Genomic DNA, 18,147 nt, shown 5'->3' with positions numbered 1-18,147 from the left:
CACACCTGACCTCCACGGTCACAAGAACCCATACACCAATGCTTGAAACTCACACCCAACGCAGCCATCGTGCCATGAAGTATGAACCCGTTCTATAGTCGTGTTCTAAACACTGCACAAAATACAACAAGAAGACCATAATGACTACACCGAATAGCTCAATCGACGAACTAGTGTCCAAACCATTTGTTTTATAAGAACCGGCACCCAAGTAATCCTAGAGCAACCAAACTCTTCACCTACTCAGGTCAAAACTCACACAACCATCCCATGCTCAACCGTGTAAATGCACATAAACACATACACATATAAATACCGTATCCCATACTATGATACAATCGTATCCCTTCATTTTAAAAAATTAAACATCCTGTCTCCCACAAGAAAATGATTGCATAAACCATGCTCAAATGACCGTCACAATACCATACAAACACGTTTACACTTACCGTGCTCACCACTTGCTATATTAACATCTAAATTAGAACTGCACACACCGTGCCTACCACTTTTCATCACCATATTCCTTATACTTGTCATCATATCAAAATCAACATGCTTTATATCATTATCATGGTAATAGTACACATTATTTTAAACACATTAACATGTGATCACATAAACAAATAAGCAAGTACGCAAGTATGCATGCTTTTCAAAATCGTAAACACATAAACAACTAAGCAAATTTGCGTACTTCTCAAAACGATAAACACTTTAACATGCAATGCAGCTAAATCAACTCAAGTCCTTCTTAGGTCAACCTTACCTGTCGTCCTTAGGTTTTCGAAGTTAATGCTCTGATACCAAATTTGTAACGACCCAAATCAACTGGATTCGGATCATTAGATGGGTCCCTACCTGATCCAAAATCGTCCAAGGGTAATATGGTCCTTTCATGTTAAATTTGTATATTAAAGTCCAACAAGGACAAGATGGTCATTTATCACAATTCTAATGGTCTGAGACTCAATGGGCAAAATAGTCATTTACTTGTATCACATAATAAATAAGATAAAGTCCGAGGAAAAATAGTCATTTACTTGTATTTTACTGGACCTTATAATGTACAACAATACACTTGAGTGAGTGGTCAAGGGCAAAATGGAAAAAATAAGTCACAAATGCTTACTACATAGGAACTGGTCAACGTGTATACATCACACATCAACTGGTTTGGGACGTGAATAGTGGAAAAGCCCACTGTCAGGATACCGGTCGACGTATGGAAGGTTACACGTCGACTGGTTAAAGACTTGTACAGTGGAAATGCTCATTGCCAAGATACCGGTCGACGTGTGGGAATTTCACGTCGACTGGTTCAGGTCATCCGGTTGATGTATGGGATTTTACGTTGACTGGTTGGGTTATCCTCACCCAAAATGTCACTGTCGGAAGGAAACCAAGATACACCAACTTTGATACACAACCACCCACACCACTATACTCACGTACATGTTTAAATACATTCTAACACCTAATACAATAACAACAATGATAACAAAAATTTTGGATGATACATAACACATTCCAAGAAAAATACACCAAAAAGGATTTAATAAGGTTATTTTTAAGTACATCTCCAAATACATCAAAATATACATATATGTATATGTATCCAAAAGAATAGTCACTCCACTTCAGTGACAATTTCAAAATAATACCAGTTTGTTTTAGTTATTACAAAATAATACATATTGTGCCAATTCTTTGCAAAATGAGGCTTATAAACCAAAATATAATGACAGTCTTCTAGTCCAAGTTAAGGCTGTGGTGGATTGTCGTCCGCCACTTCTTTTCCATACCCTGAAAATGTTAAATATAAAGGGGTGAGCATAAAGCTCAGTAGGAGGTGCCTAAGACACACCTCTTATGACCCCATGAATTCCAAACAATGAATAGAGTGAAGAAAACGGGATCATACAACTTGGAGAAGAAAGATAACCATAATATCAACAACAAACAATCCAAGTCACAATTACGTCATATAGGCCAATGAAGTGCAATGCCATGCTCATGTCGCTCCCCATTTTCTAAAACATTTTCATTTCAACATCTAAACCGTTAGTGTAATCTGACCCAAGGCACCTCCAAGGCGTCACATCCGGCCTAGTTAGTTCAACCATACTCCCTTCTAGACTACACTAACACTACGGACCACTAGGCGCCTCCTAGGCGTCTGGGTTTTCGCAAACACTTTTCAAAACATTTACAAAAAAAAATCATTTTTTTTTTCTTTACTTTTCAAATCTTTTTCCCATTCCTTCCCAATGTTTATGCATGAATGTATCATGCCATCTCATGCCATGTCAATATTCATTATCACGCTTTTAATTTAAGCTTAACCACCTAACATGCTTTATAATAACATAAACAACGTATCATGCTTCCAAGTAAATAAAAAATTTAGCATGTTAAGCACAAAATATATGAAAATAAATCCACATAAGCATATTTCTCACAACAATTTCACAAACCACTTACACATATGTCCTCTACACATAGAATTTCACATAGATATACAAATCATTCAAGAGTTAATCATAATTAAGCATGCATTTCACACAAATCAACTTATACACATAATGTTGAGCTTCATATATAACCACTAAATCATTTTAGAGGCAATCATCTCAAATTAAGCATGCTTGGCTATAATTAACAAAGAAAAATTTACAATGGAACAAGAATTTCATGGATTAGGAATCCCTACCTCCAATTAAGCAAAAATCCCCAATTCCTTGCCCCAATTTCGAAATTCCAAGGTGCATCAAACTAGAAATTACTCGGATTAAATAGCAGATCTCGTCGTGAGCTTCAGTTTGCCGCAAACGGCACTCAAAAATACCAAATATTGAGAGAGAGATCAAGAATTGAAATTTGGAACCAAAAAAAAAAAGAAAAAAAATCAAAAATAAGAAGAGGAGGGAGAGAGATGCGGGAGAAGAGAGCAAATGAGAGACCAAAAAGTGGTCTCTAACCCCTTTAAGGGGGTGGTGGGTCCCACTTCATTTTTCTTTTCTTTTTTCTTTTTTTTTTTGTTTTCAATTTATACCACATACATACATAAATACACATCTAATTCACAATTACTTTAAACACATTAAATAAAATAAATATGATGCAATGAACCCAACTAAGGCCCCTGTACTCGACAATTCAGTTAGCGGGTCCCACACGAGACCATCCGGCCCGAAAAACTGAAAATGCCAGAATGACCACCCTTGCATTTCAAATAGCCCTGAACTCAATGAAATGCCCCAACCAACTCTCGGATACAATCGGCACACTCCACGATGTCCGACACGCGAAACGAGGAAGGACGAAAGTACCCTCGAAAAATCAAAAAATGAAAAAAAATGGTGAAAATTGGAATCACTACATAGCCACAGAGAGAGAGAGAGAGAGAACAATTAAGGTGATTTTATGTGAAAATACTCTGAACGCACTAATGTTAATGTTAATGTTAATGTATAAGTACGTGATTAATCAAGAGAGAATAAGAAGTGGGACAATTGGATTTTAGTAACCAAAATTAAACAAAATTACGGGAAAGTGACCGAAAATTTGAGAAAAGATGAATAGTGACTAAATTTAAAACTTAAATTCTACTAAGTGACCATTTGATATTTTATTACCTAAATGTCCTTAGAATAAATAAATTTTTGTAACCCAAAAATCACTTTATTTTTTTTATTTATTTATTTTAAGGTAAAAATCACTGAATTTCATTAAATAGTAACAGTTAAATCAGTTTAATTAGGATCAAAAACATCCAAACAAGTCAACTTATTTGTGTTCCATGTGATACCATGACCCCAGCAGGTATCAATACGCGTTTGCTTGCTTGTGACAACTTCAATCTTTCTAGAGTCTAGATATTATCACAGCTTCAATAGGAAGACAAGATGTCATGTGATTTGGAGTTTATTTATTAGGCTCAGTTGACGTTTTGTGTTTGCTGTTGTGTGTTCGGTATATGCGTAGCTTACTTTAAGCTTATAAATATAGCAAAAGGTCCCCTTAATATAATTTGAGATTTTGAAAAAAAATATAAAAGTGTGTCTTTTAGTTTTTAATATAATAATATCAAAAAATAGTTAATAATATTTATTTAAAAATCATACTTATTGTTTTGGAGTAGAAAATTACTAACTTCAATTCCTTTTGAGTATTAGGTTTAAGTTGAGTCAAATACAAAGTGAAATTTTGTAAGAAAACAAAAACAGAAGAGTCCAATAATATAAAATAAAAAAATAACAGGGGCCAGGTTACCTTCAGAGAATATCAGCATTTATCATGGAGCTCCAGTCAAATTCATTTTTATTTATTTATTTTTGTCACGATTATTTATAAATATTGAGGCACAAATCTCTAATTGTTTGAAAAAAAATTGTATGAGAATTATATGGTCAAATTTTCATACCAAAATTCATTTATAGCAAATCAAACGAATCAAAATTTCATACCAAATTTATTGACAGTAAATCACACAATATGCATTTTTTATTTTGATCAAATTATACTATTAACTTTGACCGTCTTGTATAAATATATTTTATAGCATCTTGAACCTTTTTTTTTTCTTTTTTTAACAGTGAGATCACTTTAATATTGGCAACGTAATGATATAATTTGGATTTTTTTTGGGCCAAAATATATTAATTTTAAAAAAATTTATGAGAAGTCTCGTGAGAAGACTTCATGAATTTAAAATAAATTAAATAATAATAATAATAAAAACTAAGAGTCGATGCAAAGTTTTTTCATTTTATTAAATAAGAATGAATAGATGATGAGTTAAATTATAGAGACTTGACTGATTCTCACCCAAAAAAAATGCTGAAAGTCAATGAAATTGAGTCATTTGACAATTGCGTTTCAACTAACGTGGTGGACCTTAGCTCTCATTATTTAATGAATTTACAAATTTCGTTTCAACGAATGTGCTGGATTTGTTTAATATTTTCCTTAGATTTCGAATACGAAACGAGTCATTCAGTTTTGGTGGCTTTGTGGGGTTCTCGAAGGTCACATACTTTGGTCGAGAATTTAACAATGTTATAATTATGAAATTATTTTAAAAACAAAGAAAGAGAAAAAAAAAATATATATATATATATATATATATAGAGGCTCAAGTGCGTAAAACACTTACCAAATATGTTTGTAATGTAGATCACATTCTTCACGTGCAAACAACACTCCTAAAGTTTAAATTTAGTACAAATAAATTCTTCTAACAAATTTAAATCATAAATTGACTAAATTATCTGAACCATTTTATAAAATATATAAAAATAAATAATTTTATCAAATGACCAAAAATAATACTATTAGAGGCCGCCAATAATGGACAAGTAAAGATAAAAATAGAAAATAAAAATAAAAAATAAAAAAAAACGAAATAAAGTGAAAACTAAAGAAAACAAATTTGCTCCAAACTCCGAAATCCAGTGCAAATTGAAATTGGGATTTTTCTGTCTTTTATTTTTTATTTTTTATTTTTAATAGTGTTGGTACGAAAAAAAAAAAAAAAATAAAGAGAAAGCAGTAAACTGAAATCTCAAAAAATTCAAATCATTATAAGGTAATGTGCACATAACACCTCTGTACCATATGATTAGTAACATATATACCCCCTTGGACATTTTCGAAAGAGGAAAAAGGACAAAACGGATATTATAACACTAATTTATGTTAGATTTATGATTGAGGGGTATTTCTGCACAATGTGAAAAAATTAATGATATTTTTTTGCACACTTTTTCAAATAGGGAGTAAAAATTCTATGTGGAATATATTTTTGGAGTATTTTCTGCACTTGACACACATACACACACACACACACATATATATATATATATATAACGTAAGAAATGAAGAGAGATATATATATATATATATATAGATTACACGTTTGCAGTACACGTTTGCAGCCAAACTGTTCATAACACGTTTTCACAATCGTTTACTAGTCTTTATTTCTCCATACAAGTATATATTTTATCATTTCTTTTCTAGACAGCTATTTCTCTGAGTTTGGTTCCTTTCTTCCTCAGTTACCATTGTTTTACTTCTATTTTTCTTAATTGCTTGATCCTCGACCAGCTATATCTGCCACGCCTTCAAAGTTTAAAACTCCAGGTCAGTAAATTAATAGTCCGTTATTCTTCTTTTGCATCATTTTACACACACACACACATATATATATATGAAAAGTGTTTTCCTTCGTTCAGAGTGCAAATAGTCTCTAGGCAACATAATGTTTAGTTCCTATATTTTTCAATCTCATCATAACTCGATCAGTCATGAAATCTATGAGATGTACATATACATGTCTTAATCAAACTTAGCACTGCGAGATTATTCCTCAGCAAAAACAAAAAAACAAATTACCATTGAAATATTTTCGTATTACCATTAATTTACCAAACAAGTGGAGAGTTCTTATAGGTTGAAGAGAGAGAATTAAAAAGTTTATTTAACATTCTATGGAAAATATCAATTTTTGTTAATTAGTTTTGATCATATGGTAAGGATTCACCGATTCAGTGAATTTTTAAGTTGTAATATATATTTTAGTTTTGATTGTTATAGAGATTAGAGGAATGTCTTGGAATCCTATTCATGGAAAACTCTTGCTCTCTCTTATTCATAAAGAAATTGAAGGATTCAAGCATAGTGTAACAAAGATCATTTGTTCCATATCGAATCCGAATAGAAAAGTGGGTATAAATAGGTGGGTATATAGCACTACTCAATAACTTGAGTTTTTTGGTAAATAGATAAGCGTTCACCCGTTACTGTTGGTATTAAAGTCAAACCCAGTCCTTGATCCGGTGTCACACAAAGTGCACGGCCCGGAAGGCGTTTATAGCTCGGGAACGAGGGCGCTGCGAGTTTGAGTGGGGGAGAATGTAGCAAGAGTCATTTGTCCCACATCGGATCCAAGTTTGGGTAGGGGAGAATGTAACAAGGGTCATTTGTCCCTCATCAGATTCGGATGAGAAAGTAATTGGGTATAAATGGGTAGGTATGTAATACTACTCAATAACTTAAACTTTTGAGTAAATGGGTAAACTTCCACCCGTTACACATAGTGTGTGTATATATATATATATACACAAAAGAAGATGTGGTGAGGGAGAAAGAATGTTTTTATTTTATTTTTATTTTATTTTTTTATTGACTTGTTGAGTTGTTGATTCTTTGTTTTTGTTTCGGATTCTTTCTCTAAAATAATCCGATCAAAGTTACGATCTCATCATCTTCTTTTTGACAGAATCAAAACAGAATGGCAATGATTCTCCTAAACGATTGAAAATCGGAGTGAGGGTCTCTAAGTCTTTTTCTTGTTTTAGAAGGGCTGCGAAACTCAAAAACTTTTTAGGGTTTATATAAAAGCCACATATAGAAAAGGGTAACTACTTTGGATTTGATTTAATTCTGGATTTGGAACTTTTTAGGGTTTATGATATAAAATTAATTGTGAAAAAAGTTCAATATTAAGATAATTGGAATATGCTAGTAGTTTCTCATGATTTTGTGAATTTGATTCGATTCTGTCTTCTCCACAACAACCACCCTTAGAATTCCACCATGCAAGGTGTCACAGGGTCAATTTTTTGCACCAAAATCCTTACCCTATGATGGCACTAAGCCAAGAATAAAAAACAACTTTCATTCTTGACTTAGTCAGCTACACAACATGCACACATTAATTACAAAAAGGCACAGAAGAGACACAGCATTTACAGAGGCTAAAGCCTCAAACCTTCACTATTATTCACGAAATAGCACAAGGAACCCTCAATGTCTGCACAAGCTCAGAGTGTATATCTCTGTACTTACGACAAACCCCTCTATTACAATTTATAACCCACTCTAGAAAACTGACTACAACTGCAACAAGGGTGAGTGAAGGCATCCCCCCACTATAGGATCATGTTAGCATTAACTACCAACTACATAGGTGTGTTGGCTCACTCCGGCACTACCACATTGCTCAGCAATTGCCTCACATATATCTTCAGTACATGACCATGTCTTCAGAGATGGGAGGAACTGATGCAACTGTTTTGTGAGGTGTCAGCCTTCAAAGAATGCCACTTATCATGGGTGGTTGCTGGCACATTCCCACTACTCCATCATGCATCATGTGTGCACATGTGGGGGAAATGCTCAGTAACTACTCCCAACTATTGGAACCCACAACTGAACCCGAACCACTTAGCCACGTCGAGCCATCATGAACCGCACTATCTGAGTCAAGCCCACGAATCTGAATGCCCACAAATCTGACCAAGCCAAACCCACACCTTGAATTGATCCATTAGAGCATAGCGTTGAGCCATGCCCACACCTTTGTTGACCACGCCTTGGTCTATTGGGACATGGCGCTGAGCCATGCATGCCGATTCCATGTTGACTAATCCTTGGTCTGGGACATGGTGTTGAACCATGCCTACGCCTTGGCCATGGCCATGGCCATGGTGCTAAGCTATGACCACACCATATGAATGTCCACCATGGGTCTAGGAGGATGTGACCTAAGTAAGCATACGACTAACCCATATCTTAGTCTGGAGCCCATAACCTTGCCCAAGGGAAAGTTAGCCCACACAAGGGCCCATGGGTGCATGGCGTGTCAAGCCAAACATAAGGTTGGGGACAAACGCATGTGTGCTCTGAGAGTGTCACGTGCGCGCGCATGGTATGTGCCCGCGCATGCACACAACGCATACATGTCTGCTCTTGGTGTCCAGTGCACCACTGATGTCGCCATCTTGTGCCACCACCTTGGGGTAGTGCCATCCATACCTAAGCATGCTAGCCAAGCTTCCAATGTTGCATCGTGCAAGGCATGCCAAGGCCTTGCTGATTGGCATGGGTGCTGGGGGGTCTTCAACTCCCACACCCCTTTTGTTTGAGGAGGTATAATGGGTAAATTAAATTCTTTGTACCTCCAAATCGAAATCTTTCTTCACCAATAGACTTCAATGACTTCAAGAAATCTCTCGTAATTTTTCCATGCCCAAACTCCAAACTTCATTTTTTTGACATATTTACAAAAATGCCACTGTCGCATAGAATGTGCGTTTGACAGCCATTTACGCCCCATACTAGCTGTCAAGAGCCTTGTCAAGATGCCTCCTGACTTAGGCCCTTTGTGGGGCGAAGTTTCAATAACACAAGGTGTATAAGGATATATTTGCTTTATTTTCCCCTTTGATTTTTTTGAATAGAAGAGGAACTCCACTCAATCACACTCTGAATACCACCAGGTAATATGCACGATCGCTTGTTTGATTTTTTTGTTTTTTTTTATTTTTTATTTTTACAACTCCACTCACGAGTCTGCAATAAGAATCTTAATTAGTAATAAATAAAGATAGAATCTATCTTTTCCAAAGTATAATAACTAACTTATGATTTAAACACTTTGAATGAGAGGGATCATTTTTTTTTATCACTAATTAAGAGTTCTTGTCTACAGTAATGACTGCAATTGCGAAAAAAAACCTATCGTCAAGTGTAGGATTTAGGAGCAGTGAATAGAATTTGGGATTAAACAAAATTTAGTAAAAAAATTTGATACTAAATTTTTTTTAATCTCAAATTCAAAACGCGAATTTGATGCTGCCAAACATGATTTGACACTTCCAACCACATCATAATTGTATTACAATCCAGAAAAACAGTTGTGCTATGTTTTTTCTAATCAAGTCCCCACTAATAGTATAGTTGGCCACAAATCCTAAGAATTATTATGTTTGTGTGGTATTCTCTTTTGTGTCATGTCTTGTTGCCGATGAGCTCTTTTACAAATTAACCATGCAATTGTGTCATTGCGAACTCGTGTACAAACATTGAGAAAGTCAATTTAACAACAGTAATAACATCAGTATATTGAGATTTTGATCTTACAGTCTTAACAAATTTTGTACTGGCCATTTTACAATAGTTTATTTTCTTTTTAACCCTTTCTTTAGATAATACTTTACTTTTTTTTCTTTTTTTTTTAATTCTTTTCTTTTTCCTTCGATCACTTGGATCGTTGTGCCATAAGAGAAGAGTAAAGAAGTAATAGTTATACTTTATACCTGTGGTCGTTTGCGACAATTTGCAAAGGAGATTTTAAAGTGACTAACATGTGGGTGGATTCTTGTTATTAATAAAATAAAAATAATTATGCTGCATTCAAATTATTGCTTTCTTGTGTCAGTTTAGCCAAAATTCTAATTAATTAGCGCCAACTAATGTGCAACTTTTATGTTTACTAGATAAAAGAAGGATCATACTGCGATTATGCTAGGTGCTTTGTTTTCTTGGAATTTTATGCAAGCTTTGGTGAGGGGCATAAATTTTTTGATCTATCTCCACCAGGTATTATTTTATGTTCTTTAGTGCTTAAAATAATTGATTATATACAAAATGTCTGAGCATATATGTGTTTTTCAATATTTTGTCACTGCCTATAATTTTAAAATTCTCCTAACAAAGAGAGAGAGAGAAATAAATAATAGGAGTAATAATAAATGATTGTAGTTGTGCACCGAAGAAGTACTTTGAATTCAGTTCATATTAATAGATGAAATTTTATTAGTTACCGTTTAAATGGACTTTTATGTTTGAATTCTATCTAATAGCTATTAGATTTTTATGCTTAAATTCTTCTTTCTTTTGAATCTTCTTCGTTTATAAACTAGGTAGATTGTTATGATTGTTTAAACTGTATATTGTTTTAGCTCAAATTTTAGGTTTGTCTTAGCTATGTTTGTCTTTAATATTCTTGTTACACTTGAATTTCACATAATATATATTTTACAGGTATTTTTTTAATATGTTGGATGTATTTATATCTATATATATATAAATAAATTTTTATTTACACGAAATGCAATCAATAGAAAATTTAATTTTATATACATATTTGGAATTTATATATATATATTAGATAATCATCTTCTTCATATATACATATATAGATTACTCTTGAGTCCCGTTGGAGTTCTTACTAAATATTCTCTTTAACTTAGAATTTTTTTATATTTTTTGTTAAGACCTACAAATTAATGTGTTGTCAATTTTCAAGGAAGGCTGGCTTGGTCATTTAACATGATTGATATTTTCGGGATATAATCTAATTAAGGGATAATTGATTTAGATATTTTAATTGAAAGGTATCATTATCCAAATATTATTGACCTGCATTTAGTTGACATTGAACAAAATAACAAGATATCAATACAATTTGCCCTTTTATATATATATATATAAAACTAACTTTGATCTGACTTTGTCATGCAAATTAACTTGATTTATGATCACACTCATTCAGACCTTCAACGACTACATGGAGACATTCATCAAGACCATCAAGGACTCCATGGAGACGGAGCAGCAGGTAATTACTTTCGGTCGATACGGAGGCGGAGGAGGAAGTGAATGGGATGATGGAATCAATGACACGGTGAAGCAATTAATAATATACTCCGGACAGGTAATCGACTCCATTCGAGTTGAGTACATTAAGAGAGGGAACTCATTATGGTCTGAAAAGCACGGTGGTGAAGGTGGAGCAGCACACGTGGTAAGTCCATTAAAATATCTCTTATACTCCATTTTTTAATATCACCATTGTTTTTTATTTTTATCTTGCTTATTGATGAACTTAGTAAAAATAAAAAATTCATCTACACCATGCACTACTTGCTCATTGATTAGCAAGAGACCATCTCCTTTTAAATCTACATCTATATCTATAACTGCATTACTATTAAAAGTGTAAGTTATTTTTTTATTTTTTTATACCATTTTAATCTAAAGAACAACCAAATTTATATATAAACATACATTAATGTTATATTTATTGTTTGAGAAGTCTATGTAATTGAATTTATTTTTAAGAACTCTATATCTTTCTCATAAAAACCGAATTTAATTATTATTAAGAACATTACGTCCTATAAAAAAATTAAAAATTTATCTCTAGGTTTTTTATATTTAATTTTAATCTTTCTTTAAATGAAAATTATATAGTTGTACACATAAGATCAATTATTTGGAAGCTTACGAATGGACAAATTTAAATTCCTTTTAGCCATTAATAATAATTAAAAAAAAAAAAAAATCATCAAAACTAAATATGTTATTAATTGGATTGACCTTGTACCAAACAATACCCTGTTTGGTTATCATTTGTTTTTTGACATTTTGTTTTAACAGGAAACATAACAAGTGTTTTATTTTGAATAGTAATCGAAATATGTTTAGTAACGTCCATTTATTGCAAGATTTTTGAAAGAAGAAATATGAATACATGTTTAGTAAAAAAAAAAAGTTTAAAAAATGAGTAATGATTCTTGCATAGATCATTAAGGCAGAATTGTTAGGCCTATTATATTTGATTGGTCAATGCATGCCAAATATAAAAAATCCTACCCTCCACTTTCTTATCTATGTATTAATGACCAATTATATATGGTAGACCTTACAATTTTGCCTAAGGTTCATCATGTGCCATGAGAGGATCCAAATTCCTTAATACAACCACTTATATTTATTCAATTAAGACGTTTACCCTTCCTTCTTAATTGAAATCTTACCGATAAAGCTAGACTATCCTACGGAGTATCTCGTTTCAATATCAGGATATTATGGAGACTTTTTGGGTTACCATGTCATACAATCTCTTACACTCAAGAGCAATAAAAGACAATTTGGACCATATGGCATCGAAAAAGGAACTCATTTTGCATCCCCATCCATTAATGGCAAGATCATTGGATTCTGTGGAAGAAGTGGTATTCTTCTGGATGCAATTGGAGCATATTTTGAACCAAAGGCTAGTTAGGATTTGTGGCTTATATTTCTAATTTAACATTTTTTTTAGTTGTATTTTAGTAGATAATTTGAAGTGTGGAACTTGCTCTACCATTAGAGCTGGCCCTGAGATTTCAAATATTTTGAGAGGCCCTAGGCAAACTTTCAGATATGAGGCCCTTAAGTTTCACACGCGCAAAAAAAAAAAATACAGGAGAGCGGAATTTTTACACGATGTTTTCAAATTCTATAGCTAATTTAATTGTGCGCATGTGTATTGTGCATAAGACAACTAACTAATAACTATAATCTTCTTTCATTAAATCTTCATGTTCATTGACTAACTTCCTATGATCTTCATTCATTAAATCTTCATGTTTATTGAGATTTTCTTCATTTGCTTTCGCATTCATATGTTCTTCATTCACCAAATCTTCAATTAAACTCTCTATTTGAGTATTGCTCCTAAAAAACTTAAGATTATCTCCTTTTTGACATTAAATCAATTCTTCTTCTCTCTTCTTCTTTTTTTCCTTTTTTCATGCCCAGATTCAAATTTTCTTGTAGACATAATCAAATCTCTTAAAATCTAAATAAAAGGAACCATAATCAACATAAAACTAGACTTCAAAAAAATAATAATAATAATTTGGTTTGTTTAAAGAAAATATAGATTACCTCAATATGCAATGATTTGATTCAAGTTCAAGGCAAATAACCTCACGAGATCCTAAGAAGAGTGTCCTGCTAGCATGTGAAAGAAGATCACAATTAACATAAAACGGATGGAGAAACAAACAGAAACAATAATAACTAAGCATTGCCGATCGTATAATAAATATAATTAAAAAAAAAAAAATCTCAAATCAAGCAGTTTGGTCGAATGATCTCCTGGCTGGAGTTTTCACTGGAATCTGGAGGAGAGGAGAGAAGACAAAACAGAGTATCCAAAATACAGTCCAAAAGTGGAAATGAGGAACAGAAAACTGCAGCTTCTTTTTTAAATTCATTGTTTATATAGCTGCTAAAATTTGATGACTACAGTTGACAAAAATATGTGGAGATGAGGTGACTATATATATATAGGAGGCTGAACTTGTAGTGCTGAAGAAGTAGTGGGAATTTTAGGTTATACGTGGCATCCACTATCATATATAGTTTTGTCTTTCACTCTTTATATTAACTACACTTTATGTGTGTGTTTTTTGGGAGCGAATTACCCCTTTCTTGATTTCAGGATGAGGAATCAACTTTAGTAGCAGTGATTGATTGATCATTGCTACAGAAGACCTGTGCAAATTAATAGAAAAAACCATTAACTTTTGTTTTGTTAAAGCGTGCTATTGATTTCCATGTGTTTGTACATTCTGATGGCAAGTGCTTTGACAGTATTATTAACTGAAATTCTAGCTGAGCCAACTTCAAATAACATCAATAATGGTGGTATGTATCTTCATATAAAAATAAAATATAAAAAAAACCCTTAATTTGGCACTTTTAAGTATGAGCATAATTTAGAGATCGAAAAAGTTAATTATTACGGCTCAACCCAGAAGGGATCCTTAATTTTCGTAGGATTGAATGTGAAAATGCAAAAACTTATGAGGAAAAGGGGTATGATTGCTGCTATTGTGAGATTGGAGTGGAATTAGGGAGAGGAAAAAAAAAAAAAAAAAAAAAAAAAAAAAAAAAAAGTGCCTGCCATAGATTATGGACTCGATCGCCATGAAAGACACATGTAGAAAGGCACACATTTATTAAAATACTAAGAGAACCATAATATATTCATTCAGCTTTTGATAGCCATCACACACAGTGACACACACACACAAAAAACCCTAGTTTGGAAGCTACTTTTCACTATTGGAACAAAGGTAAAGGCCCGAATCAAACGAACCAAAGTTAGAACAAATCAAATGATGAGATGAACGAAAGAAAGAAACATATATAAAAGATCGATTCATGCAAAAGGAGAGAGAAGAGAGAAAGAGGACGAACATACCTTGTCACCTGAGGCGATAGCGGAGGCTGCGTCCTGCGCAGTGTCGAAGCAGATTGTGCCGTCTGAAACTTGCCCTAACTTAGTACTCCCTTTTAACTTCCCTTTTTCATCCCCTATGGGCCTCAAAATTTTGATGCCCAAGGCGACCAAGACTTGTCCTAACTTTATTTTATTTTTTTTCATCCTCTATGGGCCTTAAAATTTTGAGGCCCTCTAAAATTTGAGGCCCAAGGCAGGCCATGGCCGGCCCTGTCTCCCATGGCCGTTTTCATCTGTTGCGTGGAATTTCCACCTCTTTTGTTCCTCCTGCTAGGTTGGGCTTCGATTGGGCCTATGGCGTAGGGTTGTGCTCTTGTATACTTTTGTTGGCCTTTCCCTTTTTGGGCTGTAAATAAATATATATACTATCTTTAACATTAAAAAAAAAAAAAAAAAAAAAAAAAGGAATTATAATTTTTATCAAACAAGGAATTATAATTGGAACTCTTTAAATAGATACCGGAGTTAAGAGGTAGAGGTGAGTTAAAGGTCAGGTAGAGTGAAAAATCATTTCAAAATTTTGTATACATATCCCGGTGTTTAAATTTATCTACCGTTGTAATATTTTTACGTTAACATTGTGAATCTCCTCTCATACGTGTAATCCAAATTTGACTACACCACGTATAATATCTTGTGTTTTTTGTTCTGCAATTGAGTTGTTTGCTTTCAATACTAATCCCCTAACAATCAATAATTAATCCCACCCTGTTACCCCCAAAAGAAAGAGAAAAACTTTATTGCCCTCGTTATATTAGTGACATGTATTATTACTAACTTATTTGATAGTGACATATAATGATAAGACTCACAAAAGTTACTAACGTGAGAGGATAATAGGATTCACAAGCGCATATAACGTTTCTCCCAAAAGAGAAAGATTATATTAAGATAATGGGATTCAATTGCAGGAAGGCCTTGAGAGCTTGACTTCATTCTAAAAACCTTCCCAAATTTGGACTTGATCCCCATTTTATAATAGTATTGTAATCAATAATTAACAATGCAGTTATGTGGATTCACTGTGTGGTCCTTAAAGTCTGAAAAGTGGCTATCTAGTGGCCGGTCGTTTTAATGATCTAACTAAAGAAATGTTCTTTTTCTTTTTCTTTTTTTCTTTTTTTATAATTATTTTTTACCATTTGAATGGTACCACAAACAAACACTCATTTTTGTCCTTGGATGAAGATGCTCTCCAGCTCGAAAAGGAAAGGTCATGCACACCCATTAATTATTGAATTGAATTCTCCCATTAACAAACACTCATTTTTATCAATGGTCGGTAGGTGTGTAGGACCTCTTCTTTCCTGGAGAGGATCCTTATCCTTTGTCATTTCCCGTGTTCAAACACTCAACCCCTGAGAAGGGAGAGTTTATACCATATAGACTAAATAACTATTCTTGAGAGGCCCGGAGAACTATTTTTGTGGGCATGTGTAAAAATTTGAACCATCGCTGTAGTTGTAGTTAAGTCACACATAATGGAGTGAGAGGGAGAGTGGAAAAGTGGCAAAATCTAAGTACGGAGTGAAAACTGTAGCAAAACACGTGAAGTGAAAGCGCGCGAAGCGTAAGAACTACACCTTTTACATTATGAATTGTATAACTGATTTCAAATTAAACATTCTAACACATTATGTAGTTTTTTGAAATACTAAAGGCCGTATGGCCTAGCAGGGGCGGAGGGAGGGGGGCAAAAAATTCAGCCAAATCAGCCCTCAAATTAGGGCACCATGCACAACCAAAATTTCCCTCCACCCTTCCCTCTTGCCCTAACCCTCTGTTCTTTACCTTCTCCTGAATCTCCATTCTCCTCCACCTTTAGGCTTCATACAAACTGACAATCTGTTGGAACACCACTTTGCTGAGGATGCAAATTGCCCGGGGTGAAAACTGAAGCAAAACACGTGAAGTGAAAGCGCGCGAAGTGTAAGAACTATACCCTTTACATTATGAATTGTATAACTGATTTCAAATTAAACATTCTAACACATTAGGTAGTTTTTGAAATACTAAAGGTCGTATGACCCAGCAGGGGCGGAGGGAGGGCCCCCCCCCCAAACAAAAACATTCAGCCGAATCAGCCCTCAAATTAGGGCACCGCGCACAAACAAAATTTCCCTCCGCCCTTCCCTCTTGCCCTAACCCTCTGTTCTTCACCTTCTCCCGAATCTCCATTCTCCTCCACCTTCAGGCTTCACACAAACTGACAATCTGTTGGACCACCACTTTGCTGAGGATGCAAATTGCAATCTAGGACATGGTCTGGGACTCTGGAAGACTATCGAAAAGGTCTTTTTTTTTTTTTTTTTTTTTTGCGATTTGCCATTGTTGTTATATTTCTTCATGATGAATGAAGTTGATTATTTGAAATTTTGCTTTATTTCTCCTTTTGATGGAATTCTTTTCCAATTTTTATTCTGAAATTCAACATCTGAGCTTTAAATGTGAGCTATGTCTGGTCTGATTTTTATTTTTTTATGTGGTTTTCCAGTGAGAGAGAGTTATACATTTGAGGGGAATTGAACTACAAATAAAAAACATGATGATCTCTTTTATATGAACAGAGAAGTATGGTCTTTTTGTCAACAACAAATTCTTGCCTGAACTATTTAATATATTATATATATATATATATCTTGATTCCATTCCATGTCTTTGATGCACAAATTAGAAACAGCTTTTTATGTTAAAGGACTTGAAGTTTACATTATTCATGAATGCACGCTACCCTGTTTCAGGCCTTGCTTTTTTTTTTTTTTTTTTTTCGGAAAGTGCTTCAGGCTGTTTTTGTTTATATATCAATTATGCATATCATATGTTTAACCCTCAGAAGTTAGAACTGATGCAATATATAGTTATATACTTACACCGTGTCATATACCAGTATTAGTTATAAACACAGATAAAACTCAAAATCTTTTGAAGTCATTATTTATTAAATAAAAACCAACATGGTGTAAATACCATGTTTTTTTACAATCTTCCAAAAAAAATTTAGGAATAATTTGTTGTTCATGTTGGTTTTGATTAGTGAAGTTAATGAGGATATAGCATTTTTACTTGATAAATGCGAGCTATATCTTTGTTCCACAATGTTGCACACTCCGGCCCCCCCCCCTTACATTGAATCCTGGCTCCGCCCCTGCCTAGTGATATCTCATTTACCTCCAAAGTGAAAAGATGAGGTTTCGAGTCCCCATAGGACCAAACGGGGTTAGTTTCTTGCTAATAAAATATATATATAAATTTTTTAAATTGATATTACCCTCTCAAAA

General features: G+C 33.7%; 2 long non-coding RNA genes across 2 annotated transcripts; one reads left to right on the top strand and one right to left on the bottom strand.

Moving 5' to 3' along the window:
* Positions 1-5,960: 5,960 nt before the first annotated feature.
* LOC132280753 (uncharacterized) lies at positions 5,961-17,941 on the top strand. Its single transcript, XR_009471689.1, has 4 exons — positions 5,961-6,147; positions 10,287-10,389; positions 11,345-17,161; positions 17,364-17,941. It is a non-coding gene; the product is annotated as an uncharacterized LOC132280753 (long non-coding RNA).
* Positions 7,110-14,893, bottom strand: LOC132280752 (uncharacterized). Its single transcript, XR_009471688.1, has 3 exons — positions 14,831-14,893; positions 13,507-13,572; positions 7,110-9,360 (listed from the first exon to the last, which is right to left on the bottom strand). It is a non-coding gene; the product is annotated as an uncharacterized LOC132280752 (long non-coding RNA).
* Positions 17,942-18,147: the final 206 nt, after the last annotated feature.

This window comes from Cornus florida, unplaced genomic scaffold (assembly GCF_030987335.1).
Source record: "Cornus florida cultivar Cherokee Brave unplaced genomic scaffold, ASM3098733v1 CherokeeBrave_3.0.0_Hap2_Chr11, whole genome shotgun sequence".
In the NCBI taxonomy this organism is placed as follows: Eukaryota; Viridiplantae; Streptophyta; class Magnoliopsida; order Cornales; family Cornaceae; genus Cornus; species Cornus florida.
The sequence above is the reverse complement of the archived record's forward strand: the minus strand, read 5'-3'. Positions and strand labels throughout refer to the sequence as shown.